This window comes from Saccopteryx bilineata, chromosome 1 (genome assembly GCF_036850765.1).
Source record: "Saccopteryx bilineata isolate mSacBil1 chromosome 1, mSacBil1_pri_phased_curated, whole genome shotgun sequence".
Taxonomy (NCBI): Eukaryota; Metazoa; Chordata; class Mammalia; order Chiroptera; family Emballonuridae; genus Saccopteryx; species Saccopteryx bilineata.
Genome location: NC_089490.1, coordinates 219,287,544 through 219,305,946, shown reverse-complemented (window position 1 = coordinate 219,305,946; position 18,403 = coordinate 219,287,544). Strand labels below are relative to the sequence as shown.

Genomic DNA, 18,403 nt, shown 5'->3' with positions numbered 1-18,403 from the left:
GAGATGCTATGGCCAACAAGAAGTAAGGAGACTTACGGTATCTCATCACACAGTGTGCAGAATTTGATTCAGCAGTTATAACTTAGTGACTGCTAACTGTCACTGCTGATACTTACTAAGCTGTCTAAGGGACAGAAATGCTTCTGGAAAAATGCCCTGTTAAAGTTTAGTCTGACAGGGAGACGGGAAAGTTACAGATAGCAGAGTTAAGTTACCTAGTCAGACACTTGATTGCTCTCTTGGCTCTGTGGTCAGAGAGAAACCTTTGGAAATATACAGGTATCTTGTCAGTTTTACTACCTCCATGGGCTGCCATTTTGGTCCTAGAATCACACCTTTCCCCTGAATTACTGAAATAGTCTCCAAGGCCCCTGTTTCCCCTTTCACTACCCTACAGCCCAGTCTTAACAGAGTGGCCAGAAGGAGAGTTTTTTTTTTTAAATAAACTTATTTTGAAATAATTTTAGAATAATACAGAAAATTTGGAGATAGTACAGAGTTTCCATACATCCCAGACTCAGTTGCTTCTGTTAACATTTTAGATTAGTATAATACATTTGTCACAATGAATGGACTGAAATTGATGGTATTATTAACTAAACTCTATACTTAATTTAGATTTCCTGAGCTTTATAATTGTGTGTGTGTGTGTGTGTGTGTGTGTGTGTGTGTGTGTGTGTGTGTGTGTTTTCAGTCCTGCTTAGTGTTCTCTGAGTTCTCTGGATTTGTATTTTGGTGTCTCACTAATTTTGCAAGTTCTCATCTATGATTACTTCAGATATTTCCTCCACTCCACTCTCTCCTTCTTCCTCTGGTATCAAAATTGTGCACATGTTACATCTTGTAATATTGTCTCACAATTCCTGGATGTTCTGTTTTTTTGTTTTGGTGGGTCACTTCACAGTGCAGTTAGGGAAATTTTTATTGACATATCTTCTCCTTGACCATGTCCAGTCTACTGATGAGCCCATTAAAGGCAGTCTTTATTCTGTCATAGTGTTTCTAACTTCTAGTTTTTCTTTTAAAACAAAAACCAGATCTTGTTCCTGCTCAGAGCCTGAAATGGCTCCCCACTTCCTCTGGAGTAAGAGCCAGCATCCTCGCACTGGCCCACAGACCAGCACCTGCTGCTTCCCCATTACTGCACTGGCCTCCTCTCTGGTCTCCCCTGCTCAGCCAGCTGTCCTGGCAGGCATTCCACTGTGGGACATACTCTCACTCTTGAGCCCTTGCTCTGGCCATTGCCTGTTGGGGACCAAAAAATCAACAGGATTTTTAGAGTTTGGATTTCTGAGGAACAGAGGTGTGGGAAACTGGCTGCTGCCCAACCCCCCACTTCACTTGTTCTGTGAAGGTGTAAAAGGCTAAGCCCTTCCCCACACCTCCATGTATTTGCTCATTCTACCCCAGTATTCCCCGGAGAGACTGGAGACATTTCTTCTTTGTGTAAAGTTGGTGTGTTTAAATATTGGTGGGGTTTTTTTGCACTTGGTAGAATTCTTGACTTCCCTTAGAAACTGTAATCAGAAAAGTCATTGAGTTGCTAATGTCCCACTTTGCCCTGTAATAAAGGAGGATGCGGTATCTGGGGGCGGCCATGTTTTTTTCTCTGCTAGGGCAGTAATTTCTGATAGCAGTAATTGCAAAGGCATCCCGAACCCATCTTTTATATTCGTCAATTCTTTAAGTCTATTTTTTTTAATTCTATACCGTTCCCACTCAGGACCTGAATATACTCGTCGCGGCTGGCCCGTGACTGTTGCCTCTGCCTACACATGTTCTCTCCCAGACATCCCCTGGGCTCTTTGCATCGGCTCCTCCAGCTTCGCTCAGATCCCGCTTTCTCAGCCAGACCCTGTTTCATGTTACACTTGGCCCAACCCCCACCCGCCCCCCTTCCGAACCTTTAACACCGCTCCATTTTCACCATTTTGCATTCATCATCATCTAACGTACTCTGTCACTGACTTGTTAATACTTTTCTTGTTTATACTTGTTTATACTTTATGTCTCTCCCACAGGATTGCATGTTCTATGTGGGCAAAGATCAGTGCCCGTTTTCTTCAGTGATAATCCCAATTTCCAAAACAAGGTCAAGCACACAGTAGGAACACAGCAAACCTCTGGAACATTGAATGTTGCTCATTTATGCTGACTATTCAGCAGTTTGTCCAAAGTCACTTACAGCTAGACTTCAACTCGGTCCTATTCCCAGTCTGCTCAATCGCAGGGATAGTGAATGGTTTGCAGAGGTTCACAAAGCCCCCGTGGGAACATACTGAGCCTCCAGGGTCCTTAGGAATACGTGATTCCTTGTTGCCACCAAGGGTGGTGCAGGAGAAGAATTTTGCAAGTTGAGTAACAAAGGACACAGTCTACTGCGTCTGTTCCTAAGAAAATTGGAAACTCCTTAAGTGGTAGGTCCATGGGTATGCTTAGTTATTTCCTACTCACAAGTTCTAACAAAATGCAGGGTCATAGTGATTCCTCCGCATGCATTAATTGAATTCATTTGCTAGCACACAGATGGAAAAACTGGTTTCTGAAAGATAAAGTCTTAGTTTGGATGTGGTGGCTAGATGACATCTTATTTAGGGAGGTGATGATTCACAGTGCAGGGGCAGGGGCATGTGGGAGGAGAGATGCTGTAGAGAGCATGTAGGTCACTTAGATGACCCTCCTTGAGCCTTCATGGTGTGTGTTTGGATTTCCTCGACTTCCTATAAATCTTGTTTCGCTGCCTGGTCGCCGCCTGCTGTCCTGTTCTCAGTGGGGAAGTTAACATATGGCTGGCAGAGCTGGCTGCTTTTCTGTGACCACGGGGCTCTGTGCTCTGTCGTCAGCCAGGCACCCCCCTGCAAAACTGAGAGGGGTGGAGCACAGCCAGCTCCTAGCTGTAGATTATCTACCCCAATGGCGACAAGCTGAAACCACAACCATGACTCCACTCTTCACCCAGTTGTGTAACTGCTGGGAAGTGTTTGAGCAGCCCTGAACATCCTTTAGTCAAGATTTATAGCGCAACATATTCACTTTCTTGTCTTCCACTCCACTGTGCACCACCCACACACCAGGGAGGTGTGTTTCCCTTAATTCAACCACACAAGTTGTGATAAGGTGCCAAGGAATTGCAAAAATTGTTAACTTTAGTATTTTAAAAGGAAGAGTCAGACCCCCTTACCCCTCCTTTCTGATGAGGAAAAAACCCTAGAGAAAGAGATTAAAGGGGCAAAAGTTAGTTAGTAGTTAATCATAATTTAACTGTAGTTCTCTGGAAAGACTGGGGCCACTTGCTAGATAGCAAAGAAGATAAAACTTACCTGAAAACTTCCTATTCCCCTTTTTTAAGAGCCTTTAGGAGACAATGTTTACATATCTTAATTAAAAATTCCTACACTGATTCTAACTCTTCCTCCCCTCCTGGAGTCTTGAGGGTGACACATACCTCTAGACAAAGGGATCACAAGCCCACTCCCCTTGCCTGAAAAACTTGTATTCTTTAACATTTTATATGCTTTCTAATAATCATCCCTTCTGAAATTCTTTATATGTATAAAACTTGAACACTAAACAAGCGGAGACTAGCTTACTAGGTTTCCTAATAAGTAGCCCCAACACTTTTAGCACAGGTAATTTCATTTAGCTTCTCTCCTTATCCTAAGCTAACCATTTCATTTCCCACTCTTGTGGTGACAGGGACGGGTACACTAGAAGGTCCAGGAATGTCTTTGCCGGGTATGTAAAACAGTTATCACTACTGTGTTATCTTGTGGTCTTGATGTGTGAGAATGCTTTTTCCTTTTAATAGATCCTATAGCTAAATGTTGTAAGCTTGTTAGTAATTGACTATTGTACATGCTCCCCCTCCTTAGCCACCCCAACCAGTACTTGATTTTGTATAAAAGCAGGCTGAGAACTGTATGAGGGCCTACATGATTGCGGACTGTGCCCATGTAGCTAGCCGGTTAGTTAATAAACTCCTCAAAATTTCTTCTGTAACCTGCCTGGTGTTTCAATGTAACCCACAGATTACAGTACCTTATAACAAAGTTACTGTAATTCATCTCCTCGGAAGGAGTGTGGGCTGAGATGGATGCTGGCAGCCCCTCTGCCTCTCCACCTTCAATGTTAGGATCAGCTCCCCCCCCCCAAATTTGAGACATCAAGCCTGGCATGCAATTCATCTTTATTTTCCTCTTTATTCTCATGCCCAAGTATACTATAATACAGACATGGATTTAGTCATGGTGTTCATAGATCTCCATAGTCAAATGTGTCCTTGCTAACACATCCACAAGATATTTATGGGCATCCATTTTTTTTTAAGTCTCCACCTTTCTCTGTTGAAGGAGGCTGCTAACTGGCTGCACACTGCAGCCCCCCCCCCCCAGGGCCCTAGTGATAGGCCTTCATTAAGGCCCCAAATTGAAGGCCCACTGCTCAGGGATCTTCCCAGAAACGGGAAAGTATTGTGTGTTTGAGACACAGAAAAGCTACTTATGTGGCTTCAGAGAATTCAGCCGAGGGGTCAAGTCTAGATTCTCTCTCTTTTTTTTTTTTTTTTTGTATTTTTTTGAAGCTGGAAATGGGGAGAGACAGTCAGACAGACTCCCGCATGCGCCCGACCGGGATCCACCCGGCACGCCCACCAAGGGCGACGCTCTGCCCACCAGGGGGCGATGCTCTGCCCATCCTGGGCGTCGCCATGTTGCGACCAGAGCCACTCTAGCGCCTGGGGCAGAGGCCACAGAGCCATCCCCAGCACCCGGGCCATCTTTGCTCCAATGGAGCCTTGGCTGCGGGAGGGGAAGAGAGAGACAGAGAGGAAGGCACAGCAGAGGGGTGGAGAAGCAAATGGGCGCTTCTCCTATGTGCCCTGGCCGGGAATCGAACCCAGGTCCTCCGCACGCTAGGCCGACGCTCTACCACTGAGCCAACCGGCCAGGGCTAGATTCTCTTTACTGAAAGAATTGTAAAAACCTTTCACTAGGAGTGCCCTCATTCAGATGTTTTCCAAAGGGAGAGCTGGATTTGTTCAGGAGCCGGCACTGCTTTCCTTACAGTGCCGACCACAGCAGTTGTCGTTCTTTACTGGTTGGAGGTCTCATGTTCTGCAAGATGTTTATAGAGGAGCCTGCAGATAGCAGACTGTGTTCTTTACCAGATGCTCATATTTAAGACAGGGTTTCGTGGTCACTGATATTCCCTTTCTTTCTTTCCTTGAGCTATCAGTTTTGGGAGAACTGTGGTGTTTTTGCCTCAGTTGAAGGAAGGTTGTTTATGAGATTAAGCTGGCTACTATGTAAGTTTAAACTGTCCAGGGAAGAAGAGGGCAAATCCCTCTTTTATCAGGAAAACCAGTGGCATGTAAGTGAGAATTGGGAAGTAACAAGAAAAAATTCACTGAACCCATGCCCACTATAGCCGTGAATGATATCCCTTGAGTGGAAAAGACACCTGAGTCTTTCATTCGCTCATTGTCTCACTTTCTGAAAAAACACTACTGAACTTACATGCACCACATGCTTATACCACTTATCTGTCAGAAAGTAAGGGCACATCTACAAGTAACACCTAGTGCCTATGACCATACACTGCAGTGCGGACATGGGGAAGAAAGACCTAAAAAAAACCTTTTAAACCAGTGTCATAAGTGCAGAAGGTAAAATAACCTATATTTAATAAACATTTACTATATACTGAGTCCTAAGCTAAAAAATTACATGTATTATTTCATTTAATCTTCACAATAAACTTCTGAAATTGGGACAATTACCACAGCTGCCTGCAGGTGATAAATCTCAGCTAATGAGAGACAGAGCTGAGGGATAAGAACCCAGGTCTGTGTGACTCCAAAACACATCCTGTTACCAGAATGCTGTACCACTGTCTGGGTGATGTGAAGTTATAAGCCGAATATTGTGGGGGCCTCCAGAGGCAGCAGCTAATTGGGGCAGTGGGGGAAGAGTAGCAGGGAAGACTTTGAACTACTCTTTAATTCTACTTTATGTCTTCTTTTGACTTATTATTACACATGCCTCTTTTTTTAGTCACTGCTGTTAACATTCAAATATAAAACTGTAATCAGAATGACCTTCAAATAATATTATACAATTTCATGTGTGGTAAGAAGTTTCCGCAGTTTCCTCCCTTCCATCCATTGTGGCACTATCACACATTTTGTTTTTACACCTATACATTGTTACTATTTTTGCTTTAGATTAAAATTGCTCTTTTAGAGCTATTGAAAATAAAAACATTTTTATTTTATTGTCATTTATTTCACTTATGATGCTCTCTTTCTGTACATCCAACTTTCTAACTTATAGCATATTTCTTGTCCCTAAAGAACTTGCTTAAACAAGTCTATGTGTAGGTCTTTTGACAGTGAATTATCAGTTTTATTTGTTGAAGAAAGTATTCGCTTTCATTTTTGAAAGATATATTCCCTGGGCATAGAATAGTATGTTGACAGCCCCCACCCCCACCCCTGCTTTAGTACTTTAAAACATTATGCCCTTATTTTTCTTATGAAAGCTTTCTGTAATTTCTACTTACGTTTTTCGCTGTATAATGTGTCTTTTTCTTTTTTGGCTGCCTTCATAATTTTCTCTTTACCTTTTTTTTCTAGTAGTGTGATTATGATGGGCCTAGTTGTTGTACAGAACTTGTCATATTCATTTGTTTGCTTGTTTTGGTATTTGTCACCTTTGATGTTATCTGATCTGAAATCTGTGGCTTGGTGTCAGTCATTATTTTGGAAATTTCCTAGTTATTACCTCTTCAAATACTTCTTTGGCCTGTTCTCTTTCTCTTATCTTTCTGAGGTTCAAAACATGCACACATGAGTACCCTATTGTTCTACAGCTCTTGGATACTCTAATGTCTTCTTTTTTCAATTCACTGAGATTTATTTTTGTGTTTCACTTTAGGTTGTTTCTCTTGACCTATCTTCAAGGTCATTGGTTCTCTCCGTGACTGTGTTAGTGTGGTGACCTACTGAAAGCATTCTGTATCTGTTACTGTATTTTCCTTTTTTATCATTTTCATTTGAGTCTTTCTTTTAGTTGCCATCTTCCTGCTGAAATCTCCCATCTAATCTTCTTTTCCATTACAGCCTTTAATATAATTAATGTGTCATTTCTAGGTCTTGTTCTGATTATTGCTTTGTCTTTTAGGAGTATATTTTTTCTTGATTTTTCATAGCCTCATAACTTTTTGTTCAAAGCTGGTCATCTTATAGAGTACTACAGAGAATAAAGTAACTGGAGTTCATGCAAGGGACTGAGCATGCCTTTCCACCGTTGGATTTTTAATGCAAGAATATGAGTTAATCTAGTTGGGAAGTTGGCCAGGTTGGAGTTTTGTTGTTGCTCTGGTTTCCTCAGGGCACCGCAGGCAGGCTTCCAAACTCCCAGAGGGAAGCCTGTGTTTAGGTTGTGAGTCGGTTTGCCAGAGCAGTGTCTGCTCCGTCCTCAGCTATAAGTCTGCATTCTCCTGTCTGTCGCTATAGCTGTGGGTTCAGTAGGTGCTTCTTCCGCTTGTTCAGGAGTAGGGTCTAGTTGTTGTCATTCTTTTCCCCCAGAGGCAGTGTGTCTTCACAAATGCCCTAAAGAGCAGAGTTGGTGCACCTTTCCTCCCCAGACTAAAATTTGTGCTTCCAAGGAGAGATCGGAGAACAGGTCTGACAGAGCTTGCTGCCGACCCCCAGGTGTGCTGCTTTTCTTCCTGCAGGCCTGTACCGCTTCATACGTTTTCTTAGGGTTCCCTTCAGTCTTCTCCATGAGCAGCTAATGGAGTTCATGAAGAAGGGACTTGCAATTCCTATGGTCCCAGGAGCATCACAGTGTCCCACTAACCCACATTTGGCTGTCACAGTTCATCAACTCTTTTGGCCAAACTCTGCCTACCAGGGTCTGGTTGCATCCACCCCAGGCAAGTGATTACTTACTGTTTCCTCTCTCTCTCTCTCTGAAGGTGTCAGTCTCTTCTTCAGTTGTGGGCTAGGACACCACCTAGTTGTGGACTAGGACATCACCTAGTTCTCCAATGGATTGAAAATGCAAATCATTAGTTTGAAGTGTGTCTGGGTTGCTTTTTATTTTAAGAGTGGGTGGAATGCTCTTTTCAGCTCTGTGTGTCCCAAAGAATGGGCCAGAAGCCCTTTGGACTACTTTTTAATTTTACATGGACTATTCTGATGCACATGACAAAAACGCAAAACGATGGTTCCCACTTGGAACACAGCCATAGCCGGATCAAACAGTGGTGGTGGGTCTCTTCCTTTTGTACTTCTCCCCTGCTTGCTGTTGCTTGAGTCTGCTTGGCTTGTTCCCATGCACCTTTTCTTCATACAAGGAACAAGATGGCTGCCAGAAGCCCCCCTTCCCACAGCAACCATGGTGGAAGTAACTCCTGCGCCTATCTTCTGTAACTGGGGCTCTGCTTACTCCTCTGTCACTCACCATGTACCAAGGACACTAGTAGACTATGGCTGGCCCAGTATGGACCACGTGCCCACCCCAGTGGTCAAGGTCAGGGCATGTGCTGTATTAACAGCTCCTGCAATGGCTTTGTATGACCTCTTATATAAGTGTGACATTTTCTTCAGCTATGCTTTTAAATTTATTTTTACAACCTAGATGTCTGTTAGCAGTGAGTGACTCAATAGATTGTCTATCCAACCAATGGAGTATTATGCAGCTATTTAGATGTGAGGTAGGGCAATATATACCAAAGTTAAAGATGTCTATAAGATAAGAAGTAGGAAAACTAAGTTTCGGAACAGTATATAATGCTAATTCAATTTAAATAAAAAGGATACACATATGCACATGTATTACACATATATATATGTATAGAAAATTCTGGAAAGGAGACCTCCTCAACCAACCATTAACTGTGGCTGGTACTAGAAGTTAGTTCTAAATGGAGTGAGTAACAAGACCTTTTACTTTACAATTCTGAACTACTTGGTATTTTTAAAGTGAGATTGTATTATTATATTTGTATCAAAATACCATACATTTTGAAAGTTTAGATGCTTCAAGTAGAAAGTTTCCATTATATGAAACATCACTATATTAATCACTTTATTTGTATGTGTACTAGTTGATTAAATATTTTCACATAAACTCCCAGAAGAGAACATAAGTTAGATATCCAGTAGATGTGTGGGAGATGGGACGAACGGGTGGCCATGCAAAAAAGACTGCCTCATGGCTATGTATATGAGCATTATTTGTGTCTCTTATTAAAATGCTGTGTGAGTAAAAGCAGCATGTGCCTTGCTAGGAGACTTAGGAACTTAGCCTCCCTTCCAAAGGCAGTGTTGACCACCTATAGGATTTCAGTGAACCTTTGAGAGGAAGGAAACTCCCAGAAACAGAATCCAGAAAGCTGCCTTTTCTCCACAGAGAATAAAAGTCTAAATAAAATCCAAAACGATGAGAAACCTGGATTGCATATAGAATAGTTGGGTGAAGGTTAGAATAAGGAATTGAAAAAAAGGCAGAGTGTACGCATAAACTATATTATTTTCACCACTTCCTTCCAAGGTCATTTTGGGCAGGATGCTTCAAGAACAAAGGTAACAAACACCCTCTCACCAGTTTTTTTCATCACCTGATTCTCGTCTGTCAGAGTCCGCCCTTACCTCCTCCCTCAGCAGCTCACTCACCTACCCACAACGAGAAATGGACACGGACACAGGTTTTCATTCTGGACTGCAGCATCCCTGCCTCTTGGTAGACTGTACCATTTCAGTGTGCAGTGATGACTTCATCTGCATTTATGTGTACACTAATGAGCAGTTATGAAATATGACCCTAACTAATATTTTCTGTCATGTTCTCCTAGGGGTCTGAATGTGTCTGGCTGCATAAGGTCTGCTAATTAGAGTCAGGGAAGGCTGCATTTTCCTTTATTAGCTCCCATTCATATGCCTGAATAGCTCTCCCCTGCTGGGAACTCTCATCCCTGCATTAGCCCCTTTTTTCTTTTTAGTCAACAGTTTTTCAAACTGTACTTCACAAATAATGAACTATTACCCTCATTGTTTTCTCCTTTATTCCTCCTTAAGGGTTCTATTTTCACTTTATCCTTGTAGGTTAGATACCTCCTTAATACCTCTTGCTTGAAATTTTCTGCTGTTATTTTACGTTTTATTATTAGATATGATGTTTACTGCAATATAATGCTCATATTCCTCATCAGGTTTAAGAAAAAAAATTTTTTATTACTGGGTAGTGAGGAATTTTACTCTTGAGTGAGAGTTGAATTTATTTTCCAACATTATTCCTGTATCAAATGAGCATTATATGCTTTTTCTTTTTTTACTTTATTCATTTTTAAAACATACTGACATTTTTCTAATATTAAAATATTATGAGATGAACCAATTTTGATCATATGTTTTATACATTTAGAGATTCATTTTGTAAATATTTTAATGAGGAATTCTGCATTTATATTAATGGGTGAACATCTATTTTCTCTTCTTATAATATTCTTGATTTTTTTATATAAAAAATACTCTCCCGGCCCTGGCCAGTTGGCTCAGTGGTAGAGCGTCGGCCTGGCGTGCGGGGAACCCGGGTTCGATTCCTGGCCAGGGCACATAGGAGAAGTGCCCATTTGCTTCTCCACCCCCCTCCCTTCCTCTCTGTCTCTCTCTTCCCCTCCCGCAGCCAAGGCTCCATTGGAGCAAAGATGGCCCGGGCGCTGGGGATGGCTCCTTGGCCTCTGCCCCAGGCGCTAGAGTGGCTCTGGTCGCGGCAGAGCGACGCCCTGGAGGGGCAGAGCATCGCCCCCTGGTGGGCAGAGCATCGCCCCTGGTGGGCATGTGGGATGGATCCCGGTCGGGCGCATGCGGGAGTCTGTCTGACTATCTCTCCCCGTTTCCAGCTTCAGAAAAATACAAAAAAAAAAAAAAAAAAAAAAAACTCTCCCAATATAAACTGTGAAGTTTTTCTAAGATGTTCATATGAACTACTTTAGCTGAATCCTGCTTTTTGTCATTTATTTTTAAATATTTTGTAATTTTAACTATCATTTATTTTTGGGTAATTTAGTGTTGTGTTTGTTCTTATATCCAGAGGCAAACTTTGTAGCTATTATCATTATTGTTGTTTTGTCCTCTTTTTACTATGGACTTTTAATTTAATTCCAAAGCAATTTGCATGATATCATTTCTTAGCATTGTAGTTTAGTAAGTCATATGTTATAAATTTCCATATGCTTAAAAATTATATTCTTTTTCTTTGGTTAACTGCAAGGATCTAATACACATCTCTGTTAGACAAAGTTTGTTGATTCTGTTGATATCTGTTGGTCAGATATTTTACATGTTTATTTACTTATTAAGAAGCTCTGGCTGGTTGGCTCAGTGGTAGAGTGTCAGCCTGGCATGTGGATGTCCTGGGTTGGATTCATGGTCAGAGCACACAGGAGAAGCGCCCATCTGCTACTCCACCCCTCCACCTCTCCCTTCTCTCTCTCTCTCTCTTCTTCTCCCACAGCCATGGTTCCATTGGAGCAAGTTGGTCCTGGTTGCTAAAAATGTCTTCTTCATGGCCTCGCCTCAGGCACTAAATCAGCTCTGGTACTGAGCAACGGAGCAATAGCCCCCAGGTGGGCAGAGCATTGCCCTGGTTGAGCAGGTGCCCCAGTGGATCCTGGTTGGGGCACATATGGGAGTCTGTCCCCCTGCCTCCCTGCTTCTCACTTAAGAAAAATTAAATAAATTTATAAATAAATAAATTTAATAAACTATCATTTTGTGAGATGCGTGTCTTAAAATATTTCCTGATTTTAGGACCCTAATTCCATTTTTATTCTGGATATCTTCAACTTATGTGGTAAAGTATATACATTCCAGTTATTTTATCTTCCTGGTGATTCTTCCCTTTTATCACTAACCCTGGTTCTTGTTTTTGTTTTTGTTTTTTGAGAGTAAAATTTAATTTTGTCTACCATGGCCTGATAGCTCAGTTAGAGTGTCATCCTGATATGCAAAGGTTGCAGGTTCGATCCCTGGTCGGGGCATATACAGGAACAGGTCCATGTTCCTGTCTTTCACTCTTTCCCTTCCTCTCTCTCTAAAGTCAATCAATAAATTTTTTTAATTCTATATTATCTAATATTAATATACATAAGCAAGCCTTCTTTGTATTAGGATTTACCTGTTTTTTTTTTATTCTCTTATCTAAAACCTAAGTCATTTTAATATTTCTTATAAAAGCATCTACATATAAAAGCAAGATTTTCTTTTTAATACAGATTGAGACTGTATATTTTAATGAGCAGGTTTACATTTGCTGTAATTACTGATGTGTTTTGTTCTGTATTTCTGACTTTTCTTGGATTCCCACCACCACTGCTTTCCTGCCTTTTATTGAATGGAGTGGACTTTCTTAGATCCCCATCCTCCCCTAGTGCTTTGGAAACGAAATATTGTGTTTCTAGTCCTTTAAATATTTATTTATGTGTTTGTTTATTTTAGAGAGGAGAGACAGAGAGAGAGAAAAGGGGTGGGAGCAGGAAGCATCAACTTCCATATGTGCCTTGACCAGGCAAGCCCAGGGTTTTGGTTTTGGTTTTGTTTTTGTTTTTTTATTATTAATTTTAATGGGGTGACATTGATAAATCAGGGTACATATGTTCAGAGAAAACATCTCCAGATTATTTTGACATTTGATTATGTTGCATACCCCTCACCCAAAGTCAAATTGTCTTCTGTCACCTTCTATCTGGTTTTCTTTGTGCCCCTCCCCTCCATCAACCCCTCTCTCCTTCCTCCCCCTCTCCCCCGTTACCATCACATTTTTGTCCATGTCTCTGAGTCTCATTTTTATGTCCCACCTATGTATGGAATTACATAGTTCTTAGTTTTTTCTGATTTACTTATTTCACTCAGTATAATGTTATCAAGGTCCATCCATGTTGTTGTAAATGATCCGATGAAGCCCAGGGTTTTGAACCGGCAACCTCAGCATTTGTTCCAGGTCGACACTAGTCCTTTAATGCAGTGAATTTATTTTGATCCATTCCTTCTTGAACATTTTCCTACTCCCCATATCTCTACCTTTGCCTCAAAATGTCTGATAGTTTCCTCACATGGTTTTGCTCCTGGCTTCACCCCCACCTGAATTTGTTACTAACCTGTCCACCCTTTACCTCCAAGTGTCCCCCATCTTTTCTGTTCCTCCCCATGGCTCCAGAGCCTTCTCTATCTCACTGTCTCTCAAGTAGAATTCAGCTCCCCTTTAATACGGCAGCTGGTTCCCAGAGCTACTCACCTGTCCTTTCAAATTCCAATCTTGGTAATTACAAAGTTTGTGTCAACTTTTCTGAAGAAGGAAACTAGCTGAATCTGACAACAAAATGCAATAAATAAATAAATAATTGGCAAGTGACAACTAGTGTGGGAGACCTGTAGAGCTGAAGTAGGAAGAAGGGGTGCCCCTGGGGCTAGGAGTGAGGGTCCCACTCCAGTCAAGTAAGAAAACATGCATGCAGATCTCTTAGACAAGGCCCAGTGTAGGCACGTTCAACAAATGGCAAATCATTTTCCTTGAGGAAGGGACCCAAAGGAGAAATGGTATATTCCTGTTCCAGAAGGTGAGAGTGAGGAAGTGTGTTGGGGTCATCTCTTAAGATGGTTATGGATTTATGCAGATTGAGTCTATAGAAGAGATATAGCAGCATCTCTGTATTTTTATATGTATATGCTTTATTGGAAAGATATTTCCAAAATAAGTCTTTTGAAATAAGAGCATTTGTGGTGTTTTTCTTTGGGCAACATCCAGAATGATGACACTGTAACTTCCTTTATTCTGTATAGTTTTGTTTTGTATTTTTTTTCCCAGCAGAAAAGTCCCAAATGACTGTTTTATCATCATACTTAGGTAACTTGTAAAGCTAATTATGCTTTAACAAGGCTGAGATTTAAGATCTTTGAGAGCAGACTATTAGGAATAAGATAACATTCACAAAAGCAAAGGTCTCAAACTGTCAGAAGATGCAAGTTTATAGCTAAGCTGGATGGGATTTCTGTTTAAAAACGTCAGTGTAATGTTACATTGCATTGGCAGTGCTTAATGGAAAGGTGTCGGTAGTGTAGTTTTATTAAGTCTTATCTTGTGTTTTATTATATTTCAAAATGAATATAAAGTGATAAAATACCCCCTAATTTTTGTGCACAGTGTATTTTATACACAGTGGCCTAATGTGATGCCTGCTGTATTCTTCATACACACTTGTAATTGATGATGGAGATGCAGGTTTCCTTTTGTGCTTAGACATTACTTTCTGATGTTACAAAATTTACAGTTTTTCACCTCATTTTACCCTTGAAGAGAAGGACGAAGTATAATGGAAAAAGATGAAGTTGAGACTTTTTTAGCCTGGGTCACACATTCAGGATTAAAACATGTAAGCCATATCAATCTTCACGGAACTTTGCATTCAGGAAGCACAGGTGACCTGATGGCCTGTCTTTTCAAGATCCTCCTGAGTGTTATCCATGCTTGCAGGGTGGTATTGTATTTTGTTAATGGGATTTTATACTGGAAAGGGCATTCCAGGACACAGCAGAGCCCTTCATCACTGTGCTCATGGAGAAGAGGTCTCTGATCATGGCTACAGCCACAAACTGTCACATCCACACTTCTGACCCTATCCCTTTGCTGTCCTCAGGAAGGCCTAAGTAGAGGTTTGCTAGCTGCTGTCCTTCACAAAGGCTCGTGGGCTCCAGGAGATACAGTACAGGCTGGGGGTAAAAATATCAGCAGATGGAGAGTTAAGAATTTTGGCCTCTGGTTACACAGGAGCCAGTGACTCCCTGTCTGTCCTAATCAGCCCACATAGCCTCCCTGCATCTGGTTTCCTCCACTAAAGAATAGAAGGACCCAAACTTGGTGAGTTTTAGTGGTTTGGGAGGCTTTAGAATTTCCTGATTGTGAACGAAGTTCAACCTCAAGATAAGATTTGTCCGAGTGTTTTTTTATCAAACTCTCATATTGCACTTATAGTTGCCAAGCATGGCTCTATGTCCTTAACAACAATGAAGTCATTTAATCCTCAGTCGACACTGTGAGGAGGTACTATTATCATCCCACACTAGGTGTGAGCTGGAGTTCAAACCCAGGCAGCATGCTGTCAAGCCCATGCTCTTAAACATTCGCTATGTTGACATCTGACATGTCTACAGCACATGCTTTGCCTGGTGGGCTTCGTGGACAAGCACTGAATACTGTGCTGTGGACAAATCATAGATACATAAAGAACTGGCATTCAGCCTAACCAGGCGGTGGCGCAGTGGATAGAGCATTAGACTGGGATGCGGAAGGACCCAGGTTCGAGACCTCGAGGTCGCCAGCTTGAGCGCAGGCTCAACTGGTTTGAGCAAAAGCTCACCAGCTTGGACCCAAGGTCGCTGACTCGAGCAAGGGGTCACTCGGCCTGCTGAAGGCCCACGGTCAAGGCACATATGAGAAAGCAATCAATGAACAACTAAGGTGTCGCAACAAAAAACTGATGATTGATGCTTCTCATCTCTCTCTGTTCCTGTCTGTCTGTCCCTATCTATCCCTCTCTCTGTATCTGTAAAAAAAAAAAAAAAAAGAACTGGCATTCAGGTGAACTGGCCCCTTCCCTGATTGAGGATAGTAGCGTCTGTTTTATGAAATCTTTACAAAGCTTATATTTTGCTCTTTGCAATGTTTGTGAAGAAGACTGAAGCAGAGGGAGACACAGGAAAAGAACAGGGACACCGGGCCCTTAGCTGCGATTAGAGCGTCAGAGTGCATGTCTCTGATTGCTGGTTTTGCTTATGTGTAAATACAAGCTGCTGTGCTAAGCAAAAAAATAATTGTAATAGATTCATTTAATCATAATGCAGCACAGTTGAACTTGTTAGAGCTTTAAACTTGCAGAGGAGGCTTTCCCTGGGACTGCCTGTCTGATTGTAGTTGCTGCACCTGACCTACTTATCAGCTTTTTCAGAAGGTGGATTAAAAACCTCGCAGGATATAGCAGTACCCTGAAAACCCAACAGGAGTAACTTTACATAACTTATTCATTTTTAGGGTATTTGAGGGGTCATACATCACCCAAGGTAATCTTGTTGATGCTTGCAATTTTTACCTAGGCATGAGTCACAGCTTAATTCTTAATAAATAGACTCAGGATTCTTAGCAGGGCCAACCAGAAGCTTTCAAACCCAGAGGTATTTTGTCTTAATAGACTTTGGTTAGACATACATGAGCAAGTTAATGCAGAATACACCATTTCTCAGGTGTGCTCTGGAATCGTGTGTTTGAATGTCTTCTCTTTTGTAATTAGCCTTTTCCTTCTGTGGTTGGGTTAACAGTGGGGATAACAAGAAATAATAGTGGCCTTTAGAAGAAATCTTTTTTTTTGTATTTTTCTGACACTGGAAACGGGGAGAGACAGTCAGACTCACGCATGCTCCCAACCGGGATCCACCCAGCACGCCCACCAGGGGCGACGCTCTGCCCCTCCGGGGCGTCACTCTGCCACGACCAGAGCCACTCTAGCGCCTGGGGCAGAGGCCAAGGAGCCATCCCCAGCGCCCGGGCCATCTTTGCTCCAATGGAGCCTTGGCTGCGGGAGGGGAAGAGAGAGACAGAGAGGAAGGAGAGGGGTCGGGGTGGAGAAGCAGATGGGTGCTTCTCCTGTGTGCCCTGGCCGGGAATCAAACCCGGGTCCCCCGCACGCCAGGCTGACACTCTACCGCTGAGCCAACTGGCCAGGGCTAGAAGAAGTCTTTTAACAGAAGTGAGTCAAGCATTTGAGTCTGTGTTCAAGCTGTCAGTGTCTAAGTCTGTACACGTCCCTTATGGACTCGTAAAAAATGTGCTGGGAGAAATTTTTTTTATGCAAACCTAAGAGATGTGACCTGAAACTGACATTACAGAACACACCCCTGTTCTCAGATTGTTAGGCTCTCCAAGGCACTGGGAGCTGTGGGGTCCTATCCAAAATGGATTCAGGAAGCCTAAACCAGCACAGGATGAAAATGGAATCGGCCTCTCAGAAAGATCTGGGAAGTCAGCCCTGGGTGGTTGATGGAAAAGGAAAGGAAGTGAGAAGTCATTAGCAAAACAAACATCCAGTTTTCTTTCCTGGAAGTCATATGCTATTTCAGTTCTCAAATCCAATCATATCATCTCTCTCCTCCATTTCTTTCCTTTTTTTTACCCTCCCTTTGTTCTCCCTTTCTGTTTCTTTCCTGTCTCTTTCTGTCCATCTCTGTCTCTGTCTCTCTCCCTCCCTTCCATGCTCACTTCCTCCTTTTTTCTCTGTCACTGTCCTCATCCCTTCTCTTTATTTCTCTCATTCTTCATCACCAGGTCTTAGAGCCCTTGGTGGATACATTTAGACCCTGGGGTTCTATACATAGCCAAGTGCATGCAACTTCTAAAAATGCTGTTGGCTGTGTCTTTGAGAGAACTTTTATCTTCGGTTTTTCTTGTATGTTTAATCCTACTTTAAAGTTTTTCTCTAAAACCAGGATATTTGTGTGACTATGATAGGATGAGAAAAGCTAGAGGAAAATTCGGAGAGGATTATAGTTAGCCTTGTGTCACCTCATTGCACTTCTGTAGAGCAACTCGGAGGAACCTCGTCTTTCAGTTCCAAAGTCACAAGGTTGGCCTTTCACTGAAGGGCCAGGTTATCCTGGTTCCTTGACTCTTTCCCTACTGGTTCTATTTACCAACCTTTGTCTTCTTGTCATTGTAGTCTTCTGATGTTCTATGTAACACTTAATGAGCCGAATTAAGAATTCTGAGCTTTTTTCCTCATTCTGCTTCATAGCCTTGATGAGTGGGTTTTATTGTCTTCTTTGCTAGCCAGTCTAGGCACACCCAGTCTGGAAACATTCCCTATGGATGAAGAGTGTAGGTGGAGTTTGGGAGAACATCCTGGTAGTATACGTACTGACTCCATGTAGAAGGGCCAGTAGCAGGCTTTGGCGTCTGGGATTTGTCCATTCATTCTACCATAAGGCAGAGGTCTGCAGCGAGGGCAGTCTGTTCTGCCCCCTCCTTCTCTGCACATTGTATTCCAAATCTCCAGACAGGACCGCTGAGCACGTTTGCTCTTTGAGTTCATTCCTAGTCCACAGAAGGTTTCTTCTTTCCATCCCTGCTTCTCCCCAGAATGCGTTTTCTTCTGGGCTGGCTTGTCTAGATCGGCAGTCTCCACATGTTCTAACTTTTAACTCATGCTATGGAGCTATTTTCCCAACAAGAGCAACTGAAGAGCTAAGATGAACCTGAACAGTGTCCATGACAAAAAGTGTTTGTATGAAGCTCCTGTGAATGACCTAATACAAAGGAGGACAGACCAGACTGTGAGTATTTCTCTAAGAAAGGCG

The 18,403-nt window shown here is 42.2% G+C and overlaps 1 protein-coding gene across 1 annotated transcript in view; it reads left to right on the top strand.

Annotated features, from left to right (window-relative positions):
- Nucleotides 1-18,403, top strand: part of LOC136319464 (pecanex-like protein 2) — a 286,591-nt gene that overhangs the window by 193,430 nt on the left and 74,758 nt on the right. The window lies entirely within an intron of this gene.